A 10534-nucleotide genomic window follows, 5' to 3' on the forward strand; every position below is an offset into this window, starting at 1 on the left:
CCATAACTATCACCAAGACAGCACAACAGGTTGAAAGAGGCAAATGCATGTAGCAGGCACTCTTTTACTTCCCACATAGCTGAATTTAGTTGGCATTAGTTAAGCTGGAATTAGTTACACAGAAACATAGAAACAAAGCGAGTCTGAAGGGGCCTCCTGGGCCATCTAGTCTGACCCCAGGCTCCAACCAGCTTCACTCACGACATGCCCACCATGTGCATGTCTAGCCTAGTTTAGTTGGAATTAGTGAAACTAGTCAGTCCGGTTTTGCTAGACAGTCAATGCCTATGTTTGAAGTCCAAGCTCTGCTTCCAAGTCACTTACAGAGGACCACAGCAAAACTGAAACAAAGTTACTGCTGTACACCACTATGTACCACCTGCATACATAGAAATTCCACTCTGTAAAGTGCAGTCTTTCTTGTCTTCATATGCTTTGTGATGTAGTTTACTATTAGTTACCTTGTATATATGGCAGGAGAATTAACATATACTACTGCAACCATGGATGCTACCGGAAGTGCTAACTAGTGGGAACATCTTGCTTTGAAACGAGCATGTTTGTGTGAGCATCTCTCCTGCACATATTTCCCTCCTGGCATTGTAGTGCAAGGGCAAAAATCAGATACAAGATGTGAAGCACTTAACTGTTGCATCCACAGCAATTCTTAGGTTTTGACAGAAATGAGACTTACATAAGACTTGGTATGGTGGTTACAGTGTTGGATTAGGACTTGGAAGATGTGGGTTCTAGTCCTAACTCAGCTATAAAGCCCACTGGGTGACTTTGGACAAGTGACTGCCTTTCAGTCTAACCTACCTCATAGGGTTAAAATGGAGTTAAGAACTATAGGAACCACTTGGGGTTCCTCACAAGAGGAAAAAGGCAGGATATAAATGCAATGTAATAATACTAAATCACAGTCTCCCAGATCAGAGTCAAACTAGCAATCCAAAAGACCAACAAAGGAAAATCCATCCTTTTACCATCCTAATTCTTATTCTTACTCTTGCTTATTTCAACAGACAAAGCTCTTTTATGAGTTCAGGATTGTAAGCTTCACAGAAGAAAAGCAAATGGCACTGTAAGAACTAACAGATTTATTTGCCTTATAGATTTATGAGCATGTTAAGAAAAAAAAAAGTCAGTGTGGTCAACACAGAAGAGCACTACATGAACCTGAAGAGTCCACAATAAAATGCAACAACAAAACTGCAATGTGGCCGGAGGATGCTGTAAAGAGTAGGAACCTGACCAGAATCTACCCCTAAATTCATCATCTGCATTGTGCGATTTGAAACAAACCCTCCAACTTTCATTTTGCACTCTCTTCACAGTGACCAGTGTGCTTGTGCTTGAATGCAAGCAGTAAATTCACATCTTCATTTGCTTTTGCTTCCTGCAGACAAACTGCCAACGCTAAGTTGAAGAGAGCATCATCACCAGCCGGATCCTACTTGTGAAAGCACAGATGCTGTGTCTGGGTTCCCAAAGGAAAGACAATGGAGCACAGAAAGCTTTGTTTAGCAAGCATAAAAAGTAACAACCATTTAGGATAACATGCAAAAGAGGGACCCCCACAGGAGGAAGTAAGCTAAATCAAATAATAGAGTGGGAGGAAATTGCTTAGTTGTATTTTCATAAAATCTCTTTGAAGGCAAGCACTAATCCCCCCAGCTACAGCGGCTTCCTGACCAAAGCTCTCGTGAATGTTTCTTAGCGGAAGAGAACAGTTTACATTAAGCCAACAGTACCTAGACTTTTTAAAAGGAAAAAACATCTGTGCTATCCCCATTTTCCTAGCAGAGTCTTTAAGCCTCATCTAAGCAGTGTTTAGCAGAAATGCGAAACGCTGAACTGCGAATGCATCACGGACCGCTAAATAAAAGGTCAGGGAGTTGCAATGCAAGGAAAGAGACCAGTAAATCTTCGCCCATGGAAGACAAAACAAACGTGCCTGCCATTAGGCGCAGCGGTGGGGGTGGCGAGCAGAGAAGGTTGTGAGATTTAAGTAGGCTGCTTTCCTAGGGATGCCTTGCCTAAGTCCCTCTGCACTTGGCTCCCCCGAAAACACGCAACTTCGGGGCAAAAGTTAACCGCCTCTCCTGGTCTGCTCTGGTTTCCGGACTTAGCGGACAGCCCTTTCTCAGGCAGCGCCCCTTGCCTCGAAAGCAGCGTCCTGCCGCTTTCCCCCGAGGAGTCCTCCCCGCACAGCCCCTGCGCGCCCTGTTGCGCGCCGCCGCGCGGTCTCTGCGCGCACCCAGAGGACAAACCGCGGAGCACGCAGCTCCTCACTCACCTCCTCGCGCTCCAGCCTTTTGTGCATCCTACTCTTCTCGCAACCGCTCCAGAGTCGCCCGCCCGCCCGCTCTTCCTCCCCGGCCCGACAGGACCCACCTCCCCCTTCTCCTCCTCCTCCACCGCCGCTCACAGCCGAAGCAACAATCAGTCCCGCCCATTAGGGTATCCCACCTCCGCAAAGGCAACAGAAGGAGCGCCACCACCCCTCCTGGCTTACAATGGTTCGTTCCCAGAGGGATACGGTTTAAAGGGCAGGCTCGACGAGACGCACGGGAATGGGGGGAGCCAGGAAGCCTAGGCTCAAGAAAAGTAGCCAGGGTTGCAATCCTGCCCCTAGTTTCCTACGGGGAAAACTCACACTGAGTTCAAGAGGACTTACTTTTGAGAAGACCCTATAAGGGTGCGCTGCAAAATAAAAGGATTCTGGCAGCCCAAAGACTAACAGATTTATTGTGGCATAAACTTCCCTGGACATCATCCGCCGTCTGTGGGACGGTCGTCCACGAAAGCATTTAGCACACCAATCTTATACCTAGGAGTAAACCTCACTGAACTCAATGGGACATGCTTGCGAGTAGGACTGCAGAGCAATGTTAGTCTTGAAAGTGACAAGGCGCTTTCCCACCCTCGTTTTATTTGCATTTGGCAAGCTCAGCTGAGACCCCCTAGGATTCAGCTGCGGGAACGAAATATGCATTTGGTACAGTAACAAAGGTTCCCTTCAGACGTGACTGTAGAAGCGAGTTTCAGAAGCACGTGGTGCTGTAGATTCTTGCCCACAGTCAGCGCACAGCCTGGCTGGCGCCCCACTTCCCACTTGGTGCCTCTTTATTCTAACCTTTGGCGGCGGGGGGCAGTTCCTAATTGCCGCCCGGGGGCGCAATGGAAAGGGCCAACAGATTTGCAGGCTAAACGGTTATTAATAACAATCCCTTTCCAGGACTACTCCCGCTGACATCATGCGTGCAAGTCCTCATTCGAGCAATGTACCCAGAGGGATTTTGAGAAATTTCTCCGGTAAACTTTGTATAGTTTTTCTGCCAAGGGCAGGCTGCTGTCGGAGAACAACAAATAGTTATTCATCGTGAGTCAGCTTCCTATCTGTGACATCAGCAAAAATAGAGCAAGCCTTGGAATTAGCAGAGCCAGAAGGTTTCGGGGGAAGGGCAGGGCGAAGGTGGACCAAAACCGGTCCCCCAGGGCTTCCTTTTCTTTTTCTCTTTCCCAAAGCTGAAGTCAGGAGAGGGATGGCTGCGGGAGGCCTGCTCCCTTCATCATGAATCCAGCTGCATTTATTTGCCTCCCTTTCGCATATACTCGGAAATGGTGATGAAAAAGACCGCTTAGAAAACTTCTTGGGTCTTCTCAGGGGAAGGAGCCCTAAGCACAGGACTGGCTGGCCCTTAAGCTGCGCTTGTTTAGAGAAAAGTTTTGCAGATGTTCCTTCTCCTTGGCTTGCTATCCAACAGGCTCCGTTCAAACCTCCTACTAAGTTATAGGGTATACAGGCGTAGAAGAGGAGGGCTTGTTCCAGCCATTGTGCCCCTTAGACCGGGATGCTTAAGCGTCTTTTCTGCTCGGTCGTTTTGTTATGAGTTTGGTAGCATTTCGGGGGTGGAGGAGGCAGTCCTCGCATCGGAGTTGTGCTTCTGCTGAGGACTGGCAGCAAGGCTGCCCAAGACAGTTTCGTGCCTTAGGTGAAATAGCAAATGCAGCAGCTCTCCTCTGCTGCTCAAGATACTGTGGCTTCTGCCGCTGCGGTATCACAAGCGCATGGTCTTTTTCCTGGCAGTAAAAAGACAATCATAATTAGGTAATAGCTAACAATTTGCTGCTATTTGATGACATCCAAAACCTGCTGCCTCACTCTGCCTAATTGCAGGACAAGTCCTGACAGACATAAAATGAAATTCCGTAATCTCACCCAAGGACACATTTCTTGCCATTTCTTCCCCTCATGCAAGTTAGAAATATAGAAAACTGTATGAGTTAGGTATAGTTGTCTGGTGTGCTTGCATTGGCCAAATATTGCTCTGCTATAAAGGAACAAGGTGTATGCAGGCACTGTTTCTGCCTAGGTAGGTTGGAGTTATCTGGAAATCACACCAGATATGTACTTGGCAAGGACAAGTCTGAAATTGCAATGGTCTCTCATTCTGTCTTATCAAGTCACATAATGCCCCTGTTCTCACAGAGCAGAGTTTTCCTAAAATTATAGAACATTGTTAAATTGTCTTGAGGTCCAAACAAGGACACTCCAAATATCAGAAGGTCTTCAGTGCTCCATGAAAAGCAAAATTCATTGTAAAAATCTATTAACTTCAGAGCAATTTGCTTGCTTTTTGGCAATTTGTGTCTTATTCATAATTAGTAATTTGTAGTTCAAGATAGCACTTAATCTGCCTTGGAACAGCACTGTAGTGTAACATGAATGTTCAAAACTAGTCATAAAACTCCCACTATCTAGACTGCACCACAAGAGTCAAATGAACCACAGCCATCATAATATTGATTGTAATTAACTAGATATAATGATAAAGTTCCCTGCCATGCAATATAATTCACAAGAGACCTGAAACTTTATTTTAAACCTGACAATTCCACAAACACCTAATAAATGAATAGTAAGAGTAAAATGTCTCAACTATTCTTTTAAAAACTGCATATGTTATACTTATTAGGGATTTATATAGCCAAGCAATGAAGAACTTTGTTGGCTCTCTCTCTTTCTGTCATTTTGTTAAAAAATAAAACCTTTCTTAAAAGTCCACAAATTTTGGCCAGAGTATAAACCCTAAAATCTAGCTGGTTCTTACAAACCCAGTGTTCTGTGATAAAATTTGCCCAGATTTCAAAACCATGCATGCTCTAACTTTTATTATGTATAAATGCCAAGTTTACATTTGAACACTTAGAAAAGTAGATTGTCTCACACAACCACTTTTTAAATATCACATCTTTGAGTTTCGCCAGTTGAAAATTCAGCACCATTGTTATGATGATTATAATACCAGATGAAGTTGCATAGAATACAGTGAGAATGAAGACTGAAGGCACATGATAGTAATCCTGCTGGAACCAAGAATGCATGCATCTGGTCAGCACCTGGTGGGAAATGATCTGGGAACCCACTGTCTGCTGCTGTGAGTTTTGTAGATGAAGAAAAGTAAGATACATAAATAGTTAATTACAATGCTTCACCTTATATAGTGCAACAACCCTATTATTTGGGGTTCCAGCCAGCTAAGCCCTCCTCTAGCATTCAATTTTGCCTCCCAAAAGTCAGTTAGTGTTTCCTGCCTGCTGAAAATTTTAGTTCTTATTGAAGGGTCTTTGTTTTTTTGAGGTGGGATCCCAAGCATCCTCTTAGGGTTTTCCAAACATTTTTGTCCTTCTGCAAACAGTCTGCTGATACTTCCTTCTTGTGCATGGATTTGTTACATAAAGACCAACACTTAAAGAATGAGTTCACTATTGGTGTTTCACAGACCCTTTCTAGTCATGTAAGGCAGGACAATTTGTTCTTGTGCAGAAAGGGAAAAAATAGGGTTCTTTCATCCACATCAAACCACTGTGGGAAGGGATTTGGGCAGAAATATTTGCTACTCCTTAAATTGGTTGAGAGAAGGAGGTGACTTCAGGACTTCTTTCACATAACAGAATTTACACCTCCATCTCTGGTTAGGCCTAATGCTTGCATCCTTTCCATGGTTGCCAAAGATATTGAGATAAAGGAATGTTGCATGTACATTGTGCTGAAGCCTGGGGAAATTTGGGTGACTGAAGCAGGAAACCTGGGAAGTTAGATTAAAATCCCCTCAATGGTGCTAATGGGGACTTCTTCTAAGTTGGACACTTAGAAGTTGATTTTAATTCCAATTATGTCAAGAATGCAAGAGATAAACTTCCCTGAATTATGTTGAGAATGGAAGAGATAAGCTTCCCTTTCCCATATACTGCATTCCAAAAAAGATCTTTCCACCACCGGTGCACACACCTGTAACAACACTAAAGAGGGAGGTGCAACTACATGCAACATATTAAGTAAATGTGTAGTTTTGTCCTCAGTGATGTCTGAGAAGTGATTGAAATCTGGGTGTCTGCAATCCTAGGCTTAGACCCAGATTTAGTCATACTTGGAACAGAGCCAATGAAATCAGTGGGACTTGTTAGTTTTGCAAGAGAGGAGGAAAAGGGTGAGGCTCAGAGGTAATCACCTGGCCAAGGCTGCTTAGGGAGTTCAAGAGACAAGATTCAACCTGCAGACTTCCTGCTTCACTGTTATGCAATGCTTTCTTATGCACATCTTTTAGGAAGTAAATCCCATGGAGTGTGGTGGCCAGAGAATCCCAAGCGCATATATTTGAGGCCAATTTAGTGTCTAAGGATTATATATATGTATATGTGTATAAGGCTCAGGTGCTAAATCACCGTTAAGCAATAAAAAAATTGCTATAGTGATTATAACAATGAAACCTATTTCATCTGTGTATAAAATGAGAGAGAAGAGGAAGATTTTCTTTTTGAATAAAAGGAATTCCTAAAATGTAGTCTGCAAAGCATTCCAGTTGAATTATCCACACAGATAGCTTATCTATTAACCTGAAACTGATTAAGCAGCCCGGATCATTAGCAACACTGCAGCCACAATGCAACAGTTAGTATTTACATGGTTATTTGTTCAGTTTTCCATTCATTTAAGGGATTAATAAAATCAAACAAAAATACCAGAACATTATCTTAAATAGGATAGCCTTTTGATTAATTTAAAATGACTGACTGCTGATCCTAAACATATTTACTCAGAATTCAGTACAATTGACTTAGGTGGGATTTGCCATTGAGTAAGTATGCTTAGGATTGAAGCCTAATTATCTCTTATATATTAACTAAGCTTTGTGACTATTTGTTTGATTTATATCCTGCTTTTTTCATAGAATGAACTCAAAACAGCTTACATTAATTTCATCTTGCTGCTCTTTATCTTATCCCACAACAGCCCTGTGAAGTAGGTTGGTCTGAGAGTGTGTGAGCACCCACAAAGTCACCCATTTGGCACCATGGCTGAGCAGGGACTAGAACCCAGATTGCCTGAAACCCAGTTCTATGCTCTTAAGCATTACACCATACTGACTAGATGCTGACGCCTACATCTGATCATAATATGGTGTCATATGGATCATGTAAATTACTGCCAAATACTGAAAATCCCATTACATGGCATTGCAACATGCAATAGTAACCCTTGTCTAACTGGTAAGGGAAACCTTTATGGTTTATTGACTTGGTTTGCACTAATGGGAAGCTACTGGGGTGAATTTCCTTGCTAGGCTTCTCACTGCAGCAGTGGGTACCATTTTGAATTTTGAATTGTGGTGGAGGAATGCTATAGTGTATACAGTAAGTAAAGTAGGGTAAAGTAAACAGGGTGGTTGATAAGTCATCTAGAACCCCTAGCCTTGGCTGTTTTAGGCTTGCAGGTGGCTTATTAATCTTCCCAGGTTGGTGCATAATAACAAACTAAGGTGCATACCTGTTGCATCTCAAATATTCAGAATGCCACCATAAAGAGAAGCCATAAAGGAAAATTCATCCACTGTAGTTTCCCTTTACATATGAACCAGAACACTGAGTTTCTCATGTTTGGTGCAATTAGAAACTGTCTAATGTGTTTTACCATTTATGTTGCATAAGTGCAGTTGGCTGAAGTACAAACTGAAGAGTCAGGACAGATGATTGATATTGATAAACAAATTGTCAAAGAACATCTATTTTCTTTGAGTTCAAATCTCCAGGGTCTGATGAACTGCATCATAGAGTAATAAAGCAATAGACAGAAGAAATCTCAGAACTACTGTTATTTTTGAGAAATCATACAGGATGGGTGAAGTGCCAGTTGACTGCAGGAAAGCTAATGTTGTCCCTATCTGCAAAACGGAGGATACTGGGAACTACAGGCCAGTTAGTCTAACATCAATCCCTTGGGAAAATTCTGGAGCAGATGCTAAAGACATCAGCTGTAAGCAGCCTACAGATAATGGAGTATTTACTAGAAACCAACATGGATTTATCAAGAAGTCTTGCCAGACTAATCTGATCTCATTTTTTTGATCAGGCAACCTTTGTGCACTGTTGGAATGCTGTGGTCATAATATATCTTGATTTCAGCAAAGCTTTTGACAAAATGCCCCATGACATTCTGATCAGAAAGCTAGTGAATGGTGGGCTAGATGGAACAAGTATGTAATACTTTGCTACAGAATCTGACTTAGCACATGCTTCTCAATGCACTGACTCAGATTGGTGAGGGTGGGGTACCACAGGGCTCAGTCTTGGGGCTGAGTGTTCTTTAATATGTTTATTAATGATTTGTATGAGGAAGTACAGGGAAGGCTTATCAGATTTGCAGATGACACAGAATTGGCCGTCATTATTTGTTTTTCAGCGCCAGGCGAAGACCTTTTTATTTAAGCGGCATTTTAAATGTTAATATTATTGAATTTTATCTGGCCAGGGTGGCTTATTTTATATTGTATTTTTGTATGTTAATCTAATGTTTTTATTTTTTAATTTAAGATTATAATTATTTTAATTTATTGTTGTAAGCCACCCCGAGGCTTTGGCAAATGGGGCGGCATAAAAATGTTTTAATAAATAAATAAATGCCAATGTCCTGGAAGACAGAAACAAAATTCAAAGTGATCTTGATAGGTTGAAACACTGGGGTGAAAACAAAAGAATGAAATTTCATAGGGGCAAATGCCAGGTAGAAAAAGAGAAATGCACAGTTACAGGATGGGAAATACTTGTCTCAGCAGTACTACAAGCAAGAAGGATCTAGGAATTTTTCTAGATCACAAGCTGAACATTGGTAATCAATGTGATGAGGCTGGAAAAATATATTGGGCTGCATTGATAGAAATATAGCTTCCAAATCATATGAGGTAGTTGTTCCCCTCTATTCAGCATTAATTAGGCCCTATCTTGAGTACTGCATTCAGTTTTGGGTGCCACAATTTAGGAAAGATGCAGACAAACTAGAAAAAGTTCAAAGGATGGCAAGAAGGATGATTTGTATACTGGAAACAAAGCCTTACGAGGAGAGATTGAAAGATCTGGTCATGTTTAGTCTTGAGAAGAGAAGACTGATAGGAGATATGGTAGCACTTGAAAGGATGTCACACAGAGGAAGGCCAGGAACTCTTTTTGGTCTTTCCAGAGTGCAGGATACAGAATAATGGGCTTAGGTTATAGGAAGCCACATTCTGACTGAATATCAGGCAGAACTTCCTGACTGTTAGAGCAGTACTACAATGGAACCACTTGCCCAGGGAGGTTGTGAGCTCTCTCACATTAGAGGCATTCAGGGTGCAACTGGACAGCCATCTGAGAGGAATGGTTTAATTTGGATTCCTGCACTGAGCAGGGGATTGGACCCAATGTGTTTCTCATCCCTTCCAACTCTGGTGTTCTGTGATTCAGGGAAATAATTTCTAAGTCAGAGTACATGACTTAGCGGAATCATGGAATTTTAGAATAGGTATGACATTGGAAGTTGTTTAGTTTAACCCTGTATTTAAAGCAGGAACCTTCAGTGAAAGCATTTCTGACAGATGTCCTTCATATCTCTGCTTAAATACCTTCAGCAAGGGAAGAAATATCTTCTGCTATCAAAAAATCTCATTGCATTAGGAAGTTCCTCTTAATGATCAGTCAACATTTACTTCTTATCCAGCTGTCTGAAGCAATAGGAAAAAACATAAACTGAATGTTCTGTTCTGAATATTCTTCAGATGTTTGAAGACATATTTGACCACTTGCACCTGCTGGCTTATAAATTAAATACTGAAATTACCCATCACAATGTGAAGGAAACCAACTTGTGTGAATTCCAGTAGGAGTGAAACCTTGACACCTTATTTTTTCACAAATCAGATACTGTGAAAATATATGTTACACTAGTAATTTAGCACTTACTGCCATTTGGGGGGTATTTAAAGGTTGTTTTCCTGTCAAACAAGCCATGCCTTCTCGGTTCAGCACAACCTACTGGGTTAAGAGAACTTCTTGGATTCAGACAACAAAACAAGCCATAACCAGGCATGTAATTAAGCCACACTGAAGGTGCAAACTGGGCTATTGTTTTAGTGGTTAGCATTTTCCCCTTCTATTACTTTCAGTGTCAAATCTACCTGAAGTTCATGATCATTTTTCCAGCAATTGGCAGTGAATA

General features: G+C 41.9%; 1 protein-coding gene across 5 annotated transcripts in view; it reads right to left on the reverse strand.

Annotated features, from left to right (window-relative positions):
- The window catches only part of PHLDB2 (pleckstrin homology like domain family B member 2), an 82680-nt gene extending 80273 nt beyond the window's left edge, over nucleotides 1-2407 (reverse strand). For 4 of the 5 annotated variants that reach the window (XM_044441867.1, XM_044441866.1, XM_044441864.1 and 1 more), the window contains exon 1: nucleotides 2300-2407. The gene's annotated coding sequence lies outside the window, so the exon portion shown is untranslated. The remainder of the gene's footprint in view (nucleotides 1-2299) is intronic. The other variant, XM_044441868.1, reaches the window with a different exon arrangement.
- Nucleotides 2408-10534: the final 8127 nt, after the last annotated feature.

Source organism: Varanus komodoensis, unplaced genomic scaffold, assembly GCF_004798865.1.
Source record: "Varanus komodoensis strain SLA01 unplaced genomic scaffold, ASM479886v1 scaffold4, whole genome shotgun sequence".
Lineage (NCBI taxonomy): Eukaryota > Metazoa > Chordata > Lepidosauria > Squamata > Varanidae > Varanus > Varanus komodoensis.